We start from the raw sequence: 22,541 nt of genomic DNA, 5'->3' as shown, positions 1-22,541 counted from the left end.
TGTAATGAGGACTTTGATGAATAAGCTGGTAAGTAACTCATATTCTTCTTCAAAAAAACAGAATTACAGTTAACCCTTGAAAAACACGGATTTGAACTGCATGGATTTGGGGACGCCTAGGTGGCTCAGTCAGTTAAGTATCTGCCTTCGGCTCAGGTCATGATCCCAGGGTCCTGGGATGGAGTCCCACATCAGGCTCCTTGCTCTGAGGCGAGCCTGCTTCTCCTTCTGCCTGCCACTCCCCCTGCTTGTGCTCTCTCTCTCTCTCTCTGTCAAATAAATAAATAAAATCTTAAAAAAAAAAAAACACTGCATGGATTTTTGTTTTGATACAGTACTGTACTCTAATGTATTTTCCTTACAATTTTCTTAATAACGTTTTCTTTTCTCCAACTTATTTTATTGTAAGACAGCAGTATATAATACATATAATGTACAAAATATGTGTTAATCAACTGTTTACATTATTAGCAAGTCCTCCTGTCAACAATAGGCCATTTGTAGTTAAGTTTTAGGGGAGTCAAAAGTTATATGTGATTTGACTATGGGGGTGGGGCAGGACCCCTAAAGTCCACATTGTTCAAATGTTAACTGTATTTTATATGTACGAAGTTCATAGCCACCCATCATAAACTTCAAAAACCACCTTTCAAAGTCACGTGCCTACTCTATTTCTGACTCCTGCCCTATTGACTGAGTCTGGATAGCTGCATTTCACGTGTCAGCTGCTCAATTACCACATCTCTGGCCTCTGGCATGTGTCCTGGCTTCTGGATCCAATTCTTCACCCCAACTAACAACTTCTAGTTGCCCAACACTGACCAGGAGGCACGCTGAGATCATGTTCCCCAGAGCTGCCAAAAGTTCTTGGCTTATGATCAATGAAGCACACAATGAGTGAGTGTTCAGCAGTTAATCAGGTGACAGAGAACAACTGACATGTTAGGGAACCATAGAATGAGCCAGATCTAGGCTGAAACAGGGAACAAGAGATTGTACTCCAGGCTAGTCACCCCAGGCCAATCTGCTCTAGGTCACCCAGTGTGATCAGACACCCCTTTCCCCAGAAGAATTAAAGTACTCTGCAGTTTACCATGTATCCATGGATTAAGGATTTCCTGGAATCTGGTAACATTATGAACCAAACAGTAGGTACTGCACACCATGGGTACCTGTTCTTTCTGCACCAAAGCCTCAGGGCTAGCCTGAAGACATCTGTTCCTTTCCCCCCCCCCCGCCACATCTACAAAGGGAATTCCTAACTATTTTTGTATTTGTGAAGATTAAATCAGATCACTGTAAGTGCCTGGTACATAGAAAGTGCTCAATACATATTAGCTATTCTCATTTATATTTTAGATGACCACAAAAGGACAGTCAGCTGAATGATAAAGGAAGTCTCTAAAAACAACACTTTCAGGGCTCTTCTAGCACAAAAGATTAATAAAAGAGGTTTTTTGTTTGTTTTTTATGTATGAACTATTACATGATCAAAGGAATTTAAACTTGTCCTGAAAAAGCTGTCTTCCATTTTTCTGAACTTCTTTACCGAGATTTCGCAAAATTATGTTACACAACTAAGAAGTAAAGATATCAATTCTATTAACATGAGATTGATAATACCAATTCTGAATAAATACCATCAAGCAAAACAGAAATCTCTTAGCCTAATAATTATTCTGCAATAGTCACTCAGGCCTGTTGTTGTTTTAAATGTCTATATCCTTTAAGTATAATATAGTTCTATTTCCTTTTATGAAATTTAAGTTTAACTAAAATCATTAAAGTTGGCAACAGAAGCAGGAAACCATTTATAAGACCAGCATGGCTATTTTACTTTTATTAATGAAAAGTTATGTAATAGTTTCAGCAAACTACAGAGTTCCATTCTTGTAGCCTTTTAATATTTATAGAAATTTAAAAGAGTTATACTGCTAAGAGTTCATTTTTGAAACTGAGAATTTCTATTATCTGACAGCAATCAATTATTTTAGCTCAATTACAGAAATGGCTATTTAAGAGTCATGTTCATCTTTATTCATACTCCTTAACAAAAGGTCAACTATGTCTCGTACTTGACCTAGAAGCTCACATAGGTGGAACTGAACAAGACGACACTGAGAGGGTCTCAACTCCAAACTGGAGGCCCATTACTGGCCTTTTGGCCTCCGACAATATATTAAAGTAAAGAGAAGAAAAAGAAAAAGGCATGGCACGGGGAAACTGCTTTCATTAATACAAAGTGCTGTACAAAACTACCAAAGAGCACAGAAGCACCTTAAAAGAATCAAAGGGCAAGTCTGTGATCAGGTGTACGGAGATGGTCACAAACACCATGCCAATATCCAAAATCTGAAATCCCACACCCTCCTCTGAACTGAAAAATGAAACCTACAGTCACATATTCCCTTGCATCCCTATTCACGGAATCTGGATTTTTTAAAAGGTAACAATTCTGATTTTTCAAACTATTACAGAGAAAAGCTACTTCAAAAGTATAATTTTCAAATAAATCAACCTTGATTTTCTTCTGTGTTAAGTGAATTTTTACTTGGGAATAATTTTAGATTTACAGAAAAGTTGCAAGGATACTATGGAGTTCCTGTATACCCCTCACTCAATTTTAACACCTTACATAATCATGGCTTTGGCAAAACTAAGGAATTAATGTTGATATACTGCTATTAATTAAGCCTCACACTTTGTTTGGATTTCTCCTGCTTTTCCACTAATGCCTTTTTTCAGTCACAAGATCTAATCCAGGTACCACATTGCATTTACTGATTTTTTTTTATTTTTTATTTTTTATTTTATTTTATTTTTTTAGTGCTTTAAGTTCTGGTACGTGCCAAACTTATGCGTCTTATTAAATGTCTTCATTATAAATATGACAGAAAATAACCCTCGGCTCCCTGGAAAATATGACCTGTTGGATCCTAGAGAAATGTTACATTAAGATGCATGTAAATATGATATTTCTACTAGTGTTTTAAGAGAAAAAGAGGTAAGTCACTTTGTCAGGAACTTTGTCAGGAACCTATGAGATCAAATTATTTAATGTTTCAGAAATATCTCTGCAAAGAATGCTTGTCACTTACCTGTCTCCCAAGGTTCCGGTAAACACTCATAAGACATACAGTGAATCCTTTTAATTAATTCTGTAATAGAATGTAAAGTATTATTATAATCATATTCAAATAATCCATTTTTGTCCAACATGTAGAAACTGCCTTCCTTTCATTCCCAAATTTCATTTTTAATTACTGTATATTTTTATTAAGATAACAAAGGAACTAATTTAAGGGAGCATAATGTGGGAAATTTATTACATGTCTTTACTTTAAAACTGAAGGCATGCAAAATTTAATGAAAGTTTTAAGATGAACAGAAAATGTTCTAGAAAAAAAGAAATGCCGAATGAATGAAACTGACTAGGAGGAATGCTTCACGTTCTTTTCCACGAACATAATGTAGAAATTACTAAATCGTCACAAACAAGTGACTCATACTGAGGGCATAGCTTTGATGGGACAATAGTAATCCAGAGTATGGAGGTAGGAGGTTTTTGAGAAAATATACATCTGGTAAAGTGTCCATGTGTGTCAGTTTGCTTGAGACAGTCCCAGCTTATGCCTGTTGTCGCAGTGTCCCACTAAATTTATTATTTCTCTTTGATTTTTCTTACTCTAGTGCTTTTTGTTGTTGATAATGGTAGCAGTATAATAAGCCTGGATTTTTACTTTCAGGTTCTGCCATTATCTTGTTGAGCTGTATGAGATTCATGTGCACTCACAGTTGCCAATTTAACATGTGGTTAAATCTGAAAGACCTTGAGCAGTGACCCATCTCTGGATGGGGCTGTAACTGATACCTCATTCTCAAAGACAATACCCAAGCCACTCGCAGAAAAAAAAGCACACTCAGACAGGAATAGCTAGAGACAGCTAACTCCTTCAGTCTTGGGTGGATGTGGAAGAAATATTTAATGCTGCTGCCCCTGCTTCTGACTAGCTCAAAGACCAATTTAAGAAAAGCAGATGGAGAGATTTTACATATTACTCTATAAAGCATGACTTTTCATTTAGATCAAATGACTGTTCTTTAAATTTCTCTTTCTCAATTCTAATTACAATTTATCTTGTTTACACAGTCAAAGCTCATGGACAGCTGTTACTCTGTTGGTTCTGTTAACAGAAGAAATTCACACTTAAATGATGCCAGCTTTCTATTGGTGTAAGGTGATACATCAAATAGAAAACTCAGTTAATTCCCCCTTTCTTTTCTTAACTGATTTAGAGAGTAATTCAATAAAACAATATGCATACAAATATACTGCTGGGCTAATAACATACACAAATTTTCTATATTTGCAATAACAAAACAGATGAAGCAGGTGAGAGGAAAGCTGTATTAGAGTAAGGAAATAACACCAAATGGAAACTCAAAGCCACACAAATATAAGAAGAGAATTAAAAATAGAAAGGCTAATACAATTAACTCTATAAATACATATTTACCCTCCTTTCTTCTCTTAGCTTCTTTAAAAGACATAAGATTAGGGGGCACTGGGATGGCTCAGTCAGTTAAGTGTCTGACTTTGGCTCAGGTCATGATCTCAGGATCCTGGGACTGAGCCCAGCGGGGCAGGCTCCATTCTCAGCAGGGAGTCTGCTTGTCCCCTTCCCCCTCCCTCTGCCCCTCCCCTCACTTGTGTGTGCTCTCTCTCTCTCGCTCTCAAATGAATAGATAGATAAAAAATAAAAGACATGAAAATATATAAAGTAAAAATTATAACAATATATTGTTGGGTTTCTACAACATATAGACATAATACATATAATAATGGCAGCAAAAAGTGGGGAGAGAGAAAATGGGGCCATACAGGAGGAAAGTTTATTCTGCTGAATATAAGTAAAAATGAGAAATAGAGTCCTCTAAGTTAAAATGTATATTGTAAAACCTAGAGCAAACACTAAGAAAATAACTCAAGATACATAACTTCAAAATGATTAAGGCACAAAAAATACCACACTGGAAGATATTCACTTAATTCAAAAGAATTCACTTAAGTTTAAAAGAATTCAAAAGAACAAAAAAAGGCATGAGACCTACAGAAAACAAAAAGCAAAAGAGCAGATGCAAAACCATCCATATCAATAATATTAAATGTGAACACATTAAACAACCCAATCAAAAAGCAGATGATATCAGATATTTTTAGAAGTCCAATGATAGCTGACCCTCGAAAAACATGGTTTGAGCTGTACAAGTCCATTTAATGTGGATTTTTTTCAATAAATACAGTACAGTACTGTAAATGTATTTTTCTCTTCCTATTAATTTTTTTAAAAGATTTTATTTATTTACTTATTTATTTATTTGAGAGAGAGAGAGAGAGCATGAGCAGGGGGGAGAGGTAGAGGGAGAGGAAGAAGCAGACTCCTCACTGGGTAGAGAGCATGACACAGGGCTTGATCCCAGGACTGCGAGATCATGACCTGGGCAGAAGACAGATGCTTAATCAACTGAGCCACCCAGGCACCCCCCCTTATGATTTTCCTAATCATATTTTTCTTTTCTCTAGCTTACTTTATTGGAACATATAACATATCCACATAAAATATGTAACATACAAAATATCTGTCAATTGACTATTATGTTATTAGTAACGCTTCTGGTCAACAGTACATTACTGGTAGTTGAGTTCTGGGGGAATCAAAAGTTATATGTGGATCTCAACTGCGCTGGGGGTCAGCACCACAACCCCTGTGTTGTTAAAGGGCAAGAGTGTCCCTACAGGAGACACATTTTAGGTTCAACGATACAAATAGGTTGAAAGTAAAAGTTAGGAAAAAGACACACTATGCAAAGAGGGACCATAAGAGAAAGAGAAAAAAAACAAACTTTAAGACAACAGTAACAGAATCAAAAGAATAAACAATTCAAAAACAATAATGGAAGACATCGTATCCTCTTTGAATAATAGATGGAACAACCAAGAAGAAAATCCAAAACGAAATAGAGGATTTGAACAAAACTTAGGCCAATGAGACCTAATAGGCATCTATAGAACATTTCACCCAACAACAACACAATACACATTCTTCTCAAGTGCACATGAAACATTCTCTAAGGTAGACCAAATTCAAGGCCATGGACAAGCCTCAATAATTTAAAGTGATTAAAATCATGCAAGGAATGTTCTGTGACCATGATAGAATGCAATTAAAGAAGGAAATTTTGGAAGTTTGCAAATATGTGGAAATAAAACATTATACTGCTAAATAACCAATAAGTCAAAGAAGAACTCATAAAGGGTATAAGAAAATTCCCTGACATGAATGAAAATCAAAACAACATACCAAAACTTATGGGGTACAGCTAAAGAAAGCAGTGCTTACAGTAAAATTTATAGCTGTAAATGCCTATACTAAAAAAGAAGAAAGATCTCAAATGAAAAACTTAAAGTTCCATCTTAAGAACTGAGAAAAAGAAGAGCAAACAGAAAAGCAAACAGAAAGAAGGGAATAATAAAGATTAAAGTGCAAACAAATGAAATACAGAAGAGAAAAATGAGAAAGAAAATCAATGAAAACAGAAGCTGGTTCTTTGAAAAGAGCAACAAAATTGAAAGATCTTTAGCTGGAGTAACCCAGAAAAAAAAAAAAAAAAAATGAAGGAACACACAAATTACCAGAATCAGGAATGAACAAATGAACACTACTACTGACCTTCTAGAAACAAAAGTTATTATAAACAAATACTATGAACAACTGTACATCAGCCAATTGAGTACATGGATGAAAACAAATTCTTACTACAATTGACTGAAGAAAAAATATAAACTCTGAATAGGCCTATAACAAGTAAAGAGATTGAGTTAGTAATTAAAACACTTCCAACAAATATAGGTGCAGACCCAGAGGGCTTCATTGGTTATATAATACATACACATATATACACATATATGATACATATGCATACACACACACACATATATATGTATATAAATGGAGAGAACACTTCTACAGGTCAGTATTACTCTGATACCAAAACTAGACGAAGACATAAGAAAACTACAGACCAATATTCTTTATGTATATAGATGCAAAAATCCTCAAGAAAATACTAGAAAAGCAAATCCAGCAATATGTAAAAAGTACTAAAACCATGACCAAGTGAGTTTTACACTAGGAATGATAGGTTGGTTCAATACACAAACAAACAAAAAACCCCAATAAATATTATATTAACTAAATTAACTAATACTACATTAACAAATTTTTTTAAAACTACATGATCATATCAATAAACACAGAAAAAGCATTTGCCAAACACACCCTCTTATAAAAAGCATTCAACAAACCAAGAATTTCCTCAACCAGACAAAAGACATCTACAAAAAACTCACAGCTAACATCATACTCAATAATGAAAGACTGAATGTGTCCCTCCTAAAACTAGAAACAAGAGAACTGCATCCTATTTCTTACACTTCTACCTAACATTTCACTGCAAGTTCAGCCAATGCAATTAGGCAAGAAAAAACAAAAACAAAAACAAAAAAAGCATCCAGATTGGAAAGGAGTAAGTATAACCATCTCTCTTCATAGATGACATAATTTTGTATACAGAAAATCCTAAGGAATCTACTAAAAAAAAAAAAAAAAAAAAAAAAACTTTTAAAATAACCAACCATGTTCAGCAAGGTTGCAGAATACAAGAATATATAAAATTCTTTTTTTTTCTATACAACAGCAATGACTAACCCAAAAATGAAATAATGAAATTAAGAAAACAATTCCATTTACAATCACATCAAGAAGATCAAAATACTTGGAATGTATTTAACAAAAATAGTATAAAACTTGCACCCTAGAAACTACAAAATACTATTAGAAGAAATTAAAGACAAATAAATGAAAAAACATTCCATGTCCATGGACTGTTAAGACTTGATACTGATAGGATGTTAATACTTCCCATATTATTCTACATATTCAGCACAATTCTTATTATAATCCAAGCTACCTTTTCTGCAAAAACTGAAAAACTTATCCTAAAATTCACATGGATATGCAAAAGACCCAAAATAGCCAAACAATCTCAAAAAATGGAAAAGATAGTTGGAAGACTCACATATCCCAATTTCAAAACTTACTATATAGTTACAGTAATTGATATAGTATGGTACTGGCATTCAGATAAACATGTAAAACAATGGAAAGAAATTGAGAGTCCAGAAATAAATTATTACATTTATGGTCAATTTTGATAGGGCATTATCCAAAACAATTTAATGGGAAAAATATAATCTTTTTTAACAAATGGTGCAGGGACAACTGGATATCCACAATCAAAAATACCAAGCTGGACTTCTTCCTTACACCATATGCAAAAATTAACTAAAAATGGATCACACTGGGCGCCTGGGTGGCTCAGTCGGTTATGTGTCTGCCTTCAGCTCAGGTTATGATTCCAGGGTCCTGGGATAGAGACCCATGTTGGGGCCCCAGCTCAGCAGGGAGCCTGCTTCTCCCTCCCCCTCTGCCCCTGCTCATATACTCTTTCTCTCTTGCTCAGTCTCTCGAATAAATAATCTTTAAAAAAATAAAATAAAATATAAAATAAATGGATCATAGAAATCAATGTAAATGTTAAAACTGCAAAACTCTTAGAAGAAGAGCAGAAAATTTGTGACCTTGGATTAGACAATCATTTGTTAAATATCATACCAGAAGTACAAGTGACAAAAAGAAAAAACAGATAAACTGGGATATCTCTAAATTAAAATCTTTTGTGCTGTAAATGATATACTATCAAGAAAATGGGGGAAAACCAGAATGGAAGTAAATAACTGTAAATCATATATCTAAAAAGAAACTGCTATCAGTAATAATGAACCTTTCTAACTCATTAATAAAAAATAAAGTTATTTAATTAAAAATTAAATAATAAGCAAAAGGCTTGAATAGACATTTCTCCACAGAAGATTTACAAATGTCTAATAAATACATGAGAAGATGCTCAACATCATTAACCACTGGAGAAATGCAAGTGAAAAACACAATACATTTTTAATCAATTTAATATTCAGTGAGACAACACTCCATAGCCAGTAAGATGGCTATAATCAGAAAGAGAAAGAGCAAGTACTGATGAAGATGTGGAGAAATTAGAATCCTCTTCATTGTTGGTGGGAATGAAAAATGGTGCAGCCAATTACAAAAACATTTTGGCAGTTCCTCAAAAAGGTTAAAACATAAGGTACCATTTGACCCAGCAATTCCCACTACTAAGTAACTACTCAAAGGAAGAGAAACATATATCCACACAAAAACTTGAACATAAATGTCACAGCAGCATTAATCGTAATAGCCAATAAGTGGAAACAACCCGAATGTCCATCATCTGATGAATGGATAAACAAAATGTGCCATATCCATATAATGGAATAGTATTCAGCAACACAAAGGATTAAAATATTAATATATGCTACATCATCAATGAATCTCAAAGGCACTATACTAAATGAAAGAAGTCAGACACAAAAGACCACATACTATATGCTTCAATTTACATGGAAAGCCAGAATAAGCAAATATATAGACAGAAAGTAGATTAATGGTTGTCAAGGCTGGGGTGATTGGAAAAACAGGGATGGGGAGTGACTGCTAACAGGTACAGATTTCTTTTTGGGATGATGAAAATGTTCTAAACCTAGATTGTAGTGATGGTTGTATAATTCTGTTGACTATACTAAAACTACCAAACTATATGTTAAATAGGTTAATTTAATGGCATGGAAATTGTATTGCAATAAAAATGTTTTTATTTTGGTTAAAACCAAAGTGTCAAAGGAAGCTAATTAACTCCATAAATATTAAAAAGAAAAATGTAAGTAATTACTATGAAAATTGGGATAATGATCATTTAAGAGAGAAAAGAGGGTTGTGACTGACACAGTACACATGGAAGAGTTTCAAGGATGATTGACAAAGTTCTATTTCCTGACCTGGGCATTATCAGCATTGCAATAATTCAGTAAACCATGTATTTGATTTAAGTGGTCTTCTGTATCTATGTTTTATTTTATATTAAAAACACATGTTTAAGGGACAAGTCTGGATTTTTAAAAAAAGTAATTTGAGATTATATCCTAATCATCTGACTAAATTATTGTTAAGACAATGATGAAAATATCCTATATCGGTATACAATTATTGAGCATTTGGAACATGGCTAGCATGATTGAGGAACTGAATTAAATTTTTTTTTAATTACTGAAGTACAGTTGACCTATATGTTAAGTTTCAGGAATACAACAGTATTTGACAATTCTATACATTATACAATGTTCCCCCCCATGATTAAGCGTAATTACCATCTGTCACCATACGTTATTATATTATTGACTATATTCCCTATGCTGTACTTTTCATCTTCATGACCTATTTATTTTATAACTGGAATTTTGTACCTCTTAATCCCTTTAACCTATTTACTCTTCTCCTTAACCCCCCCTCCCCCAGCAACCACCAGTTCTGTTCTCTGTATTTATGATTCTGTTTCTGGGGTTTTTGTTTGTCTGTTTTGTTATTTGGATCGCACATGTAAGTAAAATGATATGGCATTTATCTTTGTCTGACTCACTTCACTTAGCAGAATAACCTCTAGCTGCATCCATATTGTTGTGGGTGGCAAGACCTCATTCTTTTTTATGATGAGCAATATTCCATCATATATACACTACCTCTTCATTCATATACTGATAGACACTTAGGTTTTCCATATCTTGGCTATTATAAATAATGCTGCAATAAACATAGGGTGCATATATCTTTTCAAATTAGTGTTTTTGTTTTCTTTGGGTAAATGACTAGGAGTGGAATTACTGGATAGATGGTGTTTCTACTTTTAATTTTTTGAGGAACCTCCATAATGTTTCCACAGTGGTGGTACCAATCTACATTTCCATCAATAGTGCATAAGAGTTCCCTTTTCTCCACACCCTTACCAATATTTGTTATTTCTTGTCTTTTTGATACTAACCATTCCGACAGGTGTAAGGCAATACTTCATTGTGGTTTGATTTGCATTTTGCTAATGATTACTGATGCTGAGCATCTTTTCATGTGTCTGCCGGCCAGCTGTAGGTCTTCTTTGGAAAAATGTCTATTCAGGTTCTATGCCTATTTTTAATCAGATTATTTGGGGGATTTTTGTGTTGAGTTGTGTAAGTTCTTTGCATATTTTGGATATTAACCTGTTACCAGAAATATCATTTGCAAATATCTTCTCCCATCCAGTAGGTTGCCCTTTTCATTTTCTTGATGGTTTCCTTTGCTGTGCAAAAGCTTTTTTGGTTTAGTCCCAATTCATTTATTTTTGCTTTTCTTTCCCTTGCCTAAGGCAATACATCTATAAATATGTTAAGGCCAAAAAATCCAAGAGATTATTGCCCATACTTTCTTTTAGGACTTTCATGGTTTCAGGTCTCACATTTAGGTCTTTAATCCATTTTGAATTTATCTTTGTGTATGGCGTAAGAGGGGTCCAGTTTCATTCTTTTGCATGTAGCTATCCAGTTTTCCCAATACCATTTACTGAAGAGATTGGTTTTCTCCCGCATTGTCTATTCTTGCCTCCTTCATCATAGATTGACCATATAAGCTTGGGTTTCTTTCTATCCTATTCCATTATCTATGTGTCTTGTGTGTGTGTGCGCGCGCGCACATGCGCGCACACGTGCCCGGGTACCAATACCATATTGTTTTGATTACTATAGCTTTGTAGTGTATCTTGATATCTGGGATTTTGATATTTCTATCTTTGTTCTTCTTTCTCAAGATTTTTTTTGGCTATTTGAGGTCTTTAGTAGTTCTATACAAATTCTAGGATTTTTTTTTTGTAATTACATAGTTTATTGATGTGTTCACTGTCTGTCTTGCCTCATCCATTACACTGTAATTTCCCTGAGGACAGGGAGTAAGTCTGTTTTAACCACCATTATATACCTCCCTATTAGTGTATTACTTAGTACTCAAGAATCTCAAAAAAATCACTAAAAAATCAGCAGTACACAACGAAGAAAAAAAATTGTAATTATATGAGGTGGAAATTTTACAATTATTTGTTCTAGTTCTGTGAAAAATATTGTTGGTATTTTGATAGGAACTCTGTTGAATCTGTAGATTGTTTTGGGTACTATGGACATTTTAACAATATTAATTCTTCCAATCCAAGAGTATGGTATACCCTTGCATTTGTTTGAGTCATCTTTTAATTTCTTTTACCAGTGTCTTCAGTTTTCAGAATATAGGTCTTTAGCCTCTTTGGTTAAATTTATTCCTAGGTATCTCATTATTTTTGCTGCAATTTTAAATGGGATTGTTTTCTTAATATCTTTTTGTGCTTGTTTGTTATTAGTATATAGAAATGCAACAGATTTCTGTATATTAATTTGTATTGTCCAACTTTACTGAATTATTTTATCAGTTCTAATAGTTTTTTGGGGTTTTCTATATATAGTATCATGTCATCTGCAACTGATGAGTTTTACTTCTTCCTTACCAATTTGGATGCCCTTTATTTCTTTTTCTTGTCTGATTGCTGCAGCTAGGACTTCCAGTATATGTTGAATGAAAGTGGTGAACGCAGACATCCTTGTCTTATTCCTGATCTTACAGGAAAAGCTCAGTTTTTGCAAAAGAGATAATGTTAGCTGTGGGTTTGTCATATATAATCTTCATTATGTTGAGGTATGTTCCCTCTAAACTTCTCTTTGTGGAGAGTTTTTATCATGAACAGATGTTAAATGTTGTCAAATGCTCTACTGAGATGATCATGTGGTTTTACCCTTCCTCTTGTTAATGTGATGAATCATGTTGAATGATTTGCAGACACTGAACCCTCTCTGCACCCCTGGAATAAATCCCACTTCATTGTCGTGAATGATCCTTTTACTATATTACTAAACTTGGTTTGCTAATATTTGTTGAGAATTTTTGCATCTATGGTCATCAGGGATTACTAGCCTGTAGTTTTCTTTTTTTGTAGTGTCTTGGTCTGGTTTTGGTATTATGGTAATGCTGGCCTCATTAAATTAATTTGGAAGTTTTCCTTCTTCTATTTCTTGAAATAGTTGAAGAACAATCAGTATTAACTTTTCTTTAAATGTTTGGTAGAACTCATCCGTGAATCCACCTGGTCCTGAACTTTTGTTTATTGGTAGATTTTTGATTACCAATTCATTACTAGTAATCAATCTGTTCAAATTTTCTATTTCTTTCTGATTCAGTTTTAGAAGATTATATTTCTAGGAATTCACCCATTTCTTCTATGTTATCCAACTTGTTAGCATATAATTTTTCATAGTAGTCTCTTATGATCCTTTCTATTGCATGATGTCATGACTTTTATATGGTGCCAATTATTTCTCCTCTTTCCTTTCTAATTTTATTTGAGTCCTCTTTTTTTTCTTGACGAGTCTGGCTAAAGGTTTATCAATTCTATTTATCTTTTTAAAGAACCAGCTCTTGGTTTCATGGGTCTTTCTTTCTTTCTTTTTAGCCTCTATTTCATTTATTTCTGTTCTAATCTTTATTATTTCCTTCCTTCTACAAATTTTGGGCTTTGGCTTTTTTCAGGCCTCTTAAGTGTAAGGTTAGATTACTTATTTGAGATTTTCCTTGTTTCTTGATCTAGGACAGCTTTTAGTGGGTCCCAAAGGTTTTATACTGTTTTGTTTCCATTTTTACTTGTCTACATGTATTTTTTTAATTCGTCTTTGATTTCTTCATTGACCCACTAATTGTTTAGTAACATGCTGTTTAGCATCCATGTGTTTGTGTTTTTTTTTCCAGTTTCTTCTTGTAATTGATTTCGAGTATTATACTTCTGTGGTTGGGGGGAAAAATGCTTGATGTGATTCCAATCTTCTTAAATTTGAGACTTATTTTGTGGCCTAACACGTGCTCTATCCTGGAGAATGTTCCATGTGCACTTGAATATGTATCCTGGTGTTTGGGGATGGAATGTTCTGTGTGTGTGTGTGTGTGTGTGTGTGTGTGTGTGTGTATCTGTTAAGTTCATCTGATCTAATAGGTCATTCAAAGCCACTGTTTCCATCCTGTATCTGTACTGTCCAATACAATTATTGAGCACCTGAAATGTGGCTAGCATGATATGGGAACTGAATTAGTAACAGACAATGCAGGCCTAGAGCATACAACCACTATGAAATTTTTGGCAGACATGTATTTTCAGAAACAGTGAATAAATAAATTAACCTTTAAAATATTAAAAATAAAATTTATATATCACAGAGATGGCAGTTTTATAATAATACAAATAAATAAATACAACTTTTTTAAGTTTGCATAAATTTCTCAAAAAGCAATGAAATAAATAGGGAGTATATATATACACACACACATATATATAATATATATAATATATATACATGTATATGTATATAATATGTGTGTGTGTATATATGTAAATATATATATATATTTATATATATATATCAGAAAATTTTGGAATCAGTTTTGCTTATCTTACTGGACAGAGTTTTTAATGGGCCGAAGAACTCTTATAACGGTCCTATTTCCAGATTTCATCCAAACTCTGAAGGAAATGAAAAAGGCAACCTAATGTAAACATCACTCAAGTGTTTTCTATAATCTATCAGCAATCCCTATCCCTGCTCAGTCACAAACTGTAAGAACCATGAATTCTACCAGAATCTTGAACAAATCCAAATAAAGTCTAAGGTGTTTCTGTCACTTCACTTGTTCCCCAGTCTTAAGTTCTTCAGATTTGATTTTTATGACCAGTTTTTATCATTAAAAATGGTCCTTAACTTTCAGTCACTTGACAAACATTTCTTATTATGTTAGGTGCTATATTTGGAAACAGATAAAAAGTATAATCTTTGTCCTTAAAGAAATTATAGTCTAGAGGGAGCAAACACCCAATAAACCTGCAGAACTGAACAGTGATTAAGTGCTAAATGAGTACCATTTATATACCTATATGGTTGCACAGAAAAGGAATACCTAATTCCCAGGAACAGAAAGGGAATTCCCAAGGGAATTCCCTAATTCCCAGGGAAGCGAGGCACTAGCAGAGGCATCCCTAAGCTAAGTCTTGGAAGTAAGCAGGACCTATTGAAGCAGTCAAGGGGGAAACAGAACTGTTTCAGGCAAGGAGAAAACAAGCAAAGGTTCAAAAACCCAAAAGAACTCAGAATTGAGGCAAGTTCAGTATTGAAATACAGTAAAGGAGAAGAGGGGAAAAAAGAACGCTAGACAGGTGGGTAGAGACTCAATCATGAAGCCCTTTGTTTGCATGGGACAGAGACTGGATTTTATTTGGAAGGTGCAGGAGCCCAAAGAATTCTGAGCGTAGGAATAATGTGATTAGATTTTCATTAAAAAAAAAAATCACTCTGCAACAGTATGAAGTATAAATAAGAGAAAATCTGAGATAGAATATAGGATGAGCATGTTAGAGATCATTCTAGTAGCATAAGTGAAAAGAAATAAGTGCTCAAACTGAAGCAGAGACAGTAGAGATGGTAACAAAATGATGCATGTGAGGGGTATTTAGAGCCTGAAACATGAATTGACTGTATACGGGGATAAGGAAGAATAAAAAACCAGGGTGAGTTCCAGTTTCTTACTTGAGAAAAAGGACACTAGTATTCATCAATAAAACAGAATACAGGAAGAACAAGAAGTGCAGGTTTGAGAGGTAATTTTGAGTTTTGAAATTCAGGAAGAAGGTAGTAATTAGTAAAATCAATAATACCAAAAAAATAAGCTCCAATCTACAAGCCCCAGCTCAGACTTACTGAATCAGAAACTCTAGGGATGGAGCCCAGCAATCTGTATTTTTAATCATCGTCCAGATGATTCTGGTGTATGCTAAGCCTGCAGAACCACTGGTCTTGCCAAACATTACTGGTAATAGTGGCTAAGAACCAGGCAATCAGGTGGACACTGATGATGACAGAAGGGAAAGGTTATTAGTAGGAGGAGCAGAATCCAGATTACAGAAGATTTAAGGAATACACTAGAAGAAGAGAGAGCACATGTAGACTCTTCTTTCAATATAGCCTGAAGAGAACAAGAAGAGGTGATTTAAAAAAAATTAACAGAAAAAAGTCTCCCAAAAGTAAGAAAATGATTCAGAGGAACTGGCCTTGGGAGGTATGGCAGACACCAGTGGTTGCCTTCCCAGTCCACTGTCTTCCTGGAAAACAGAATCCTAATTTAGTTCTTCTCTGGGAGGACTGGAGGGCCATCACAGGACTTCCATATTCCTTGCCATGGACTGGTTTAGAAATGGGTTATATGATGTACATTCAGGTAGTGAAGTCTGCTAAGAGGCTTTGGGGAAAGCTTTTTTCACTCTACAAAAAGACATCAAAGAAATGCTATGGCCTGAATTTTTGTGCTCCCCACCCCACAAAACACAGGTTGAAGCCCTAATCCCCAATGGGATGGTATTTGGAGGTGGGGCCTTTGGGAGGTAATTAAGGTTACATTAGGTCATGAGGGTGGAGCCCCCAACATGGTATTAGTGTTCTTACAAAATGAGATAGAGACTAGAAAGCTCTCTGCCATGTGAGGAAACAACAAAAAGGTGGTTGTCCTCAAGCCAGAAAGAGGCCCTCACCAAGAATCTTCAGGCAACTTAATCTTGGACTTCCCAGACTCCGGAACTGTGCAAAATAAAGGTTTGTTGTTTAAGCCACTCAGTCTATAGTATTTTATTATAGCAGCTGAACCGCTGCTATACCAGAAACACCTTCCTTTCTTACAGTCTTGGGTGCCTGGATATGAGGGTATAAATCTTAGAGCTAAAGCTGCCTGCCATCTTCAGACCAAGAGGGGACAAGCCCGAGGACAAAAGCTAACTCATCCAGGATGTTAGAATGGAAAGATAGATCCTAAGAGCCTAATGACAGCAGTTAGCTGCTACATGAACCAACTATAAAACCATCTTTCTTCCAAATTTCTAGTTTTAGGAGATCATAAAATTTACCTATTATTTTCAGTTTCAGTTGGGTCTTCCATTACTTGCCACCTCAAAACATTCTGATACAGAAAGACATTTTTGCTGAGATGGGTGCAAGTGAAATTAACTTTGCCTATTCGAGACATGGGAATTTGAGGGAGTTTCAGACTAAAGTTTCATTTATTAAACAAAATGAAGCTCACATAGATCTATTTTATAAAGGGACTGCCTTAACAGCTCTTTCCTACTTTAAAATATCTAGTATTTCTACTGATAACAATAGTCATGAAGAAGATGATGGTGATAAGCTCAAGATTATTAAAGTATTTTTAAAAGTTAGGCCTTTTATCCTTGTATTGTTTACCTTCTGCATTCCATTTGAATTCAACAGTGAAATCATACCAATATCTTCTACTTTCTGTTTGTAACAATTTTCATGTCAATTTCATTTTTCAAACTTTCTTGGTATATAACACTATACCACAATATAGTTTACAGAGGGAACCCTTAACTTGAAAGAACAAACACTCTGAAAATCAAACAATGTATAAAAAGATTTCTATTTTTATTTCCATACATTTTCTGAATCTGTTCAAGAAAAGAAGACATTTCAACTACATCTGTGGAATACCTTTGATTCATATCAAGGAGTGGAAAATCAACACCGTAGCCACGTCGATAAACAGTACAGAAAGTACAATTTGAGCACAAATAACAAAAAGCACTAGAATTGTATGCCTATCCAAGCAGTCCCCAAATGGTGAAAAACAAAATTGGAAGTTAAATTTTAAGACAGTTTTTGAAGCCCAAAACATTCTTCCTATAGAAACAATATTACATGGGTCATTCCCTTACTGGGCCAGCCCATAAAACTCTAATAAAATCAAACACACAAGACTATTGTTTGAACTACACCCAGACATAATAATACTTTTTCCTTTGGAAAATACATCACTTTCTCCCTTCACCCTCTACCAAGTCCCAGGAGAGGGGGCCTAGCCATGGACTCTGTTCACCTCTCCAACCTCATTGTTACTCTCCACACTGCACACTCTCTGGGTTGGCCACACTGCCCTCTTTCAGCCTGCAGGGTCTTTTTCCCTTGTAGTCCCTGCTGTCATGCTCTCTCTGACCTCTTCTAGGTCACCTCCCTCAGCCTTTTGTCTCAGCTTAAATGATACTTCCTCAAGAAGACAGTTCCTCCTCCCCACACTGAGTCACAGGCCCCTGCTTCTCACCAGCATTTCTCCCACTGTACTGTAATCACTTAGCCTCTGTTGCAATCGCCGTATTTGGGGGATACATCTTATGTGCTACTATTTTAAACCTAGAGCATAGATGAGTAGCTGGCATTTTGAACATGTTTAATACATATTTGTTTGTATGAATGAATTTACATAACAAGGTACTTCAATTTGTTTGTAACCTGACCCATGGAATATTTAACCTGATCTATGGTCACTACCAGGAGATAAAGCAGTTTTCCAAAGATTTCTCCACATCTGAATTTATACCTACACATTGCTCATAGAGAGGAGGCTACCTATCCAATTTCTTCCCCATCGCTGGTTTATAAAGTAACTTAAATTGAGCATTAAAATTCTAGCAAATGGAAGTATACATTCTAATGTTATCTGTAACTCTTTCTTGTACATAATGTCATCCATTCTATTTGTTTTGGTTTTTAAATTTTTTTTTATTTTATTCAATTTAATTATCATATACTGTATTATTAGTTTCAGAGGCAGAATTCAGTGATTCATCTGGTGCATACAACACCCAGTGCTCATTACTTCACGTGCTCTTCTTAATGTTCGTCACCCAGTTACCCCATCTCCCCACCCATCTCCCCTCCAGCAACCCTCAGTTTATTTCCTACAGTTAAGAGTCTCTTATGATTTGCCTCCCTCTCTGTTTTCAGCTTATTTTATTTTTCCTTCCCTTCCCCTATGGTCACCTGTTTTGTTTCTTAAATTCCACATACGAGTGAAATCATATGGTATCTGTCTTTTTCTGACTGACTTATTTATGTCCATCAACAGATGAATGAATAAAGAAGATGTGATACACACACACACACACACACACACACACACACACTGGAATATTACTCAGCCATCGAAAAGAATGAAATCTTGCCATTTGCAACAACATGGATGGAACTAGAGGGTACTATGCTAAGGTAATATCATTCATTCTTATGGCTTTTACTACAATTGATGAAATGCTAATTCCCAAATTTGTATCTCCAGGCCTGATTTGTCTCGTGTTAAAAATCCAAATTTCCAGGCATCTATAATTTTATACCTGAATGTCCCATAAGGACTTCACTCCAAAGTTTCTTTTCTCCTGTTTTCCCCATTTCAGATAATGACATTACCATCTGGATACTACAACCTGACGCTCAAGTTCTCTCACCCTTGTTACTTAAAAATTGGCCCATAGACCTTTGTTACTTAAAGATTGGTCCAGGGACCAACAGTGCTTGTTGTTCATCACCTGGAATCTTTTTAGAAACACAAGATTGTGCCCCACCCCAGACCTGCTGAATTAGAATTTATCTTTTAACAAAATCCCCAGGCAAGTCACACACATATTAAAATCTGAGAAACCCTAATCTTTAATTCCTTTTTCTCCCTACCCCCTCACATCAAGTCCGCTGAGTCTACACAGGAAAACGTCTCATATATATTCCTTCCCATCCGTTTCTGTTACTGCCCTGATTCAAGCTGTCACCTCTTGTCTGGAACATTGCAATGACCTCTTAGTTGATCTCTTTCCTCTAATCCACTGGTTCTCATCCAGAAGTTCATAAGAGACACTCTGTTGTACAGCTATGAATTTGAGAAAGGCCATATGGTTGGCTGACCAGCACTGTGCATAATATAAAACTTGTTTTACCTATGTTGCAATCAAAATCTAGGGATGCTTACATATGAGAAAGCATGCAAAAATAAAAATGAAAAGACAGAACCACTCCTCTTGTGTCTCCTCGTAACAATCATCCTCCATACTGACCTCAGTTTTCTTTCCAAAATACAAATATGATCATGTCATATCCCTCTCTCAAGTCTTTCAGGGGCTTCTGCACACACTGTGTACTTCTACACCTCCCCCTTTCTGTTCATGCTTTCCTTTTTTTCTCCTTTTGGCAAAAATCTTGCTCATCTTCTAAAGTCCTGCTCAAGAATCAACTCACTGGGAAAAAAAAAAAAAGTCATATTATCTTGCCAATTTTCTTGGTAAATAACTGCTTCCCCCTCCCCCTGCACCCCAGCCATATGTTCATCACGTGATCATGGCTGCCTATCTTCCCTGCCAGACAAGGACTTCCCTGAAGGCACTCTGTATCTCAGTCACTGACAGATGGTAGATACTCAAAAAATGTAAAAGAAGTCAATTACCATTTCTATCTGACATCATCAAAAGCTGTAGAACTTTTCACCGATAACATGAATGCCTTTATAAACTACAAAATACTAAGTACCATATTTTTATAAGATCGAATCATTAAGAAAATAAAATGAAAAAGGAAAATAGCTCCCAAGCTAGATACATCCAAGCATAGTAAAAATTTAAATATGCTTGGAGACTTAATTCACAGTCACATAAATGCAGCTACCCTTGTGAGCCCACAATCTGGGTAGGTCTACTCTTCTTCCTGATAGTTAAACCAGATAATTGGACAAGAAGAAGAGTTTAGCCTTTGATGAGGAGAGGGGGAGGTAAGTCTGTCAGTTGACTTTAAAAATTATATATTTTATCATAAAGATTAAAAAGTTATCTTTATGTAATAAAGAAAATTATTATCCATAATTTAAAATCATTAACATTTCATTTTTTGCATATTACTTTTCAAATGTGGTTAAATCACACTAAACATACCATTTTGTATTCAGTTATAAAATTCTGTCATAAATTACACTCATAATTACACCTTCAGGGACCACATTATTTTATCATCTTGACATACCTGTAGTTCATTAAAATATTCATCAAATTTCATTAATTTAGTTCAACATTTATTGAACAACTGCTGTGTGCCAGGCCCTGAGACATCTGACCTCCCCTAACCTCGAGAACCCCTACTCAAGGGGCAGGGGTTGACGCATATACCCAGCACCTCAGTCTAGGGCTGAATGCAAATCAAGGATGGCTCACCAGCAGGGTAAGTGGGGTGGGATGTCTCTCCCATCAGACTGCTGCTCTCAAAGGATGAGAAGTCAACAGGAGGTCAGGAGGAAGAGGAGGGGTAAATGCAATATGGACAAGGCAGAAGAACCTAAAATCACACACGTTCAGAGAAAGGCAGTGGCGGAGAGTATAGCACGAGAAACAACTAAACATGAACGGCACTCACTTCATTAAAACCTCACCAGAACTGGGAGTGAACTTAATTTCCAGTACTTTTAAGAGAATAGAAAGGGTGACTCAAGGTAGATTTAAAATGCATTTCTTTGATTACCTGTGATAATGAACGTATTCCTACATTTTTATTACCAATTGTATTACTCATCTGTTAAAATTCTCTGTCTGTTTATGTACTAAGTCTTGATATTTTTTTTCCTCATTAAGTTTAAGAGAACCCTTCAGGTATTAGATATTAACCCTTAGTCACACTTGATGCGAGCATTTCCCCCAGTCTCTTATATGATTTTTCCATTGTGAATAAGTTTAAATGTTATATATTCACATTGTTGACCGATTCTTTGGTGTTTTTCATTGTCCTAATACTGAGTTATCATATCGTACTGAGTTATCACAAATCTGATATATATTACATTCTATTTTCTTTTTTTAAGATTTATTTATTTGAGAGAGAGCGTGTGCGCACACACAAGCATGGGAGAGGCGGGACAGAGGAAGACAGGGAGAGAAAGAAGCAGACTTCCCACTGAGCGCAGAGCCTGACGTGGGGCTAGACCTCAGGACCCTGAGACCATGACCTGAGCCGAAATCAAGAGCCAGATGCTTAACCAACTGAGCCACCCGGGCGCCCCTACATTCTATTTTCTACTGAGTTTTCTAAAGTGTGATTTCAAAAATATTTAGCTCTTGATACCAGCTAGACCTGATAAAGACATGATGTACACAAACATTCACATATAGCCATTAATCTCCCTCTTTCTATCCTATTTCCATTTCCTTTGCCAAAATACAGCTAGGGAATTCCTTTGTATACAAACTCTTCATTCCTTTTAATTCAAATTCCCTTACCTAACAATGCTGGGAAGAGAACAGCTGGAGCAGGTGTCCTACACACTATGTTTAGAGAGGGCCCTGAAACATCCACACCCTCTATGAAAGAAATAAGAATTAATATTTTAAGGCACATATAAGGACACTTATACTTAAAACACTTAACGGATGCATCAGCAATAAACACCAGTGCTAAGTTTGAAGTACTGCTGGCAACATTTCACTCCTATACTTTCTAAGTCCCCAAAACTAGAAACAATTTGCATTTTCTTTGAGGGCTTGGCATGCCATAGCCTTCTGACTTGAGGTTATGG

The 22,541-nt window shown here is 35.3% G+C and overlaps 1 protein-coding gene across 5 annotated transcripts in view; it reads right to left on the bottom strand.

The window, feature by feature from the left end:
• The window catches only part of ZNF438 (zinc finger protein 438), a 172,107-nt gene that overhangs the window by 126,235 nt on the left and 23,331 nt on the right, over positions 1-22,541 (bottom strand). For all 5 annotated transcript variants that reach the window (XM_057304628.1, XM_057304627.1, XM_057304626.1 and 2 more), the window contains one exon: positions 3,099-3,158. The gene's annotated coding sequence lies outside the window, so the exon portion shown is untranslated. The remainder of the gene's footprint in view (positions 1-3,098; positions 3,159-22,541) is intronic.

The sequence above is a fragment of the Ursus arctos genome, unplaced genomic scaffold, assembly GCF_023065955.2.
Source record: "Ursus arctos isolate Adak ecotype North America unplaced genomic scaffold, UrsArc2.0 scaffold_30, whole genome shotgun sequence".
Taxonomy (NCBI): domain Eukaryota; kingdom Metazoa; phylum Chordata; class Mammalia; order Carnivora; family Ursidae; genus Ursus; species Ursus arctos.
The sequence above is the reverse complement of the archived record's forward strand: the minus strand, read 5'-3'. Positions and strand labels throughout refer to the sequence as shown.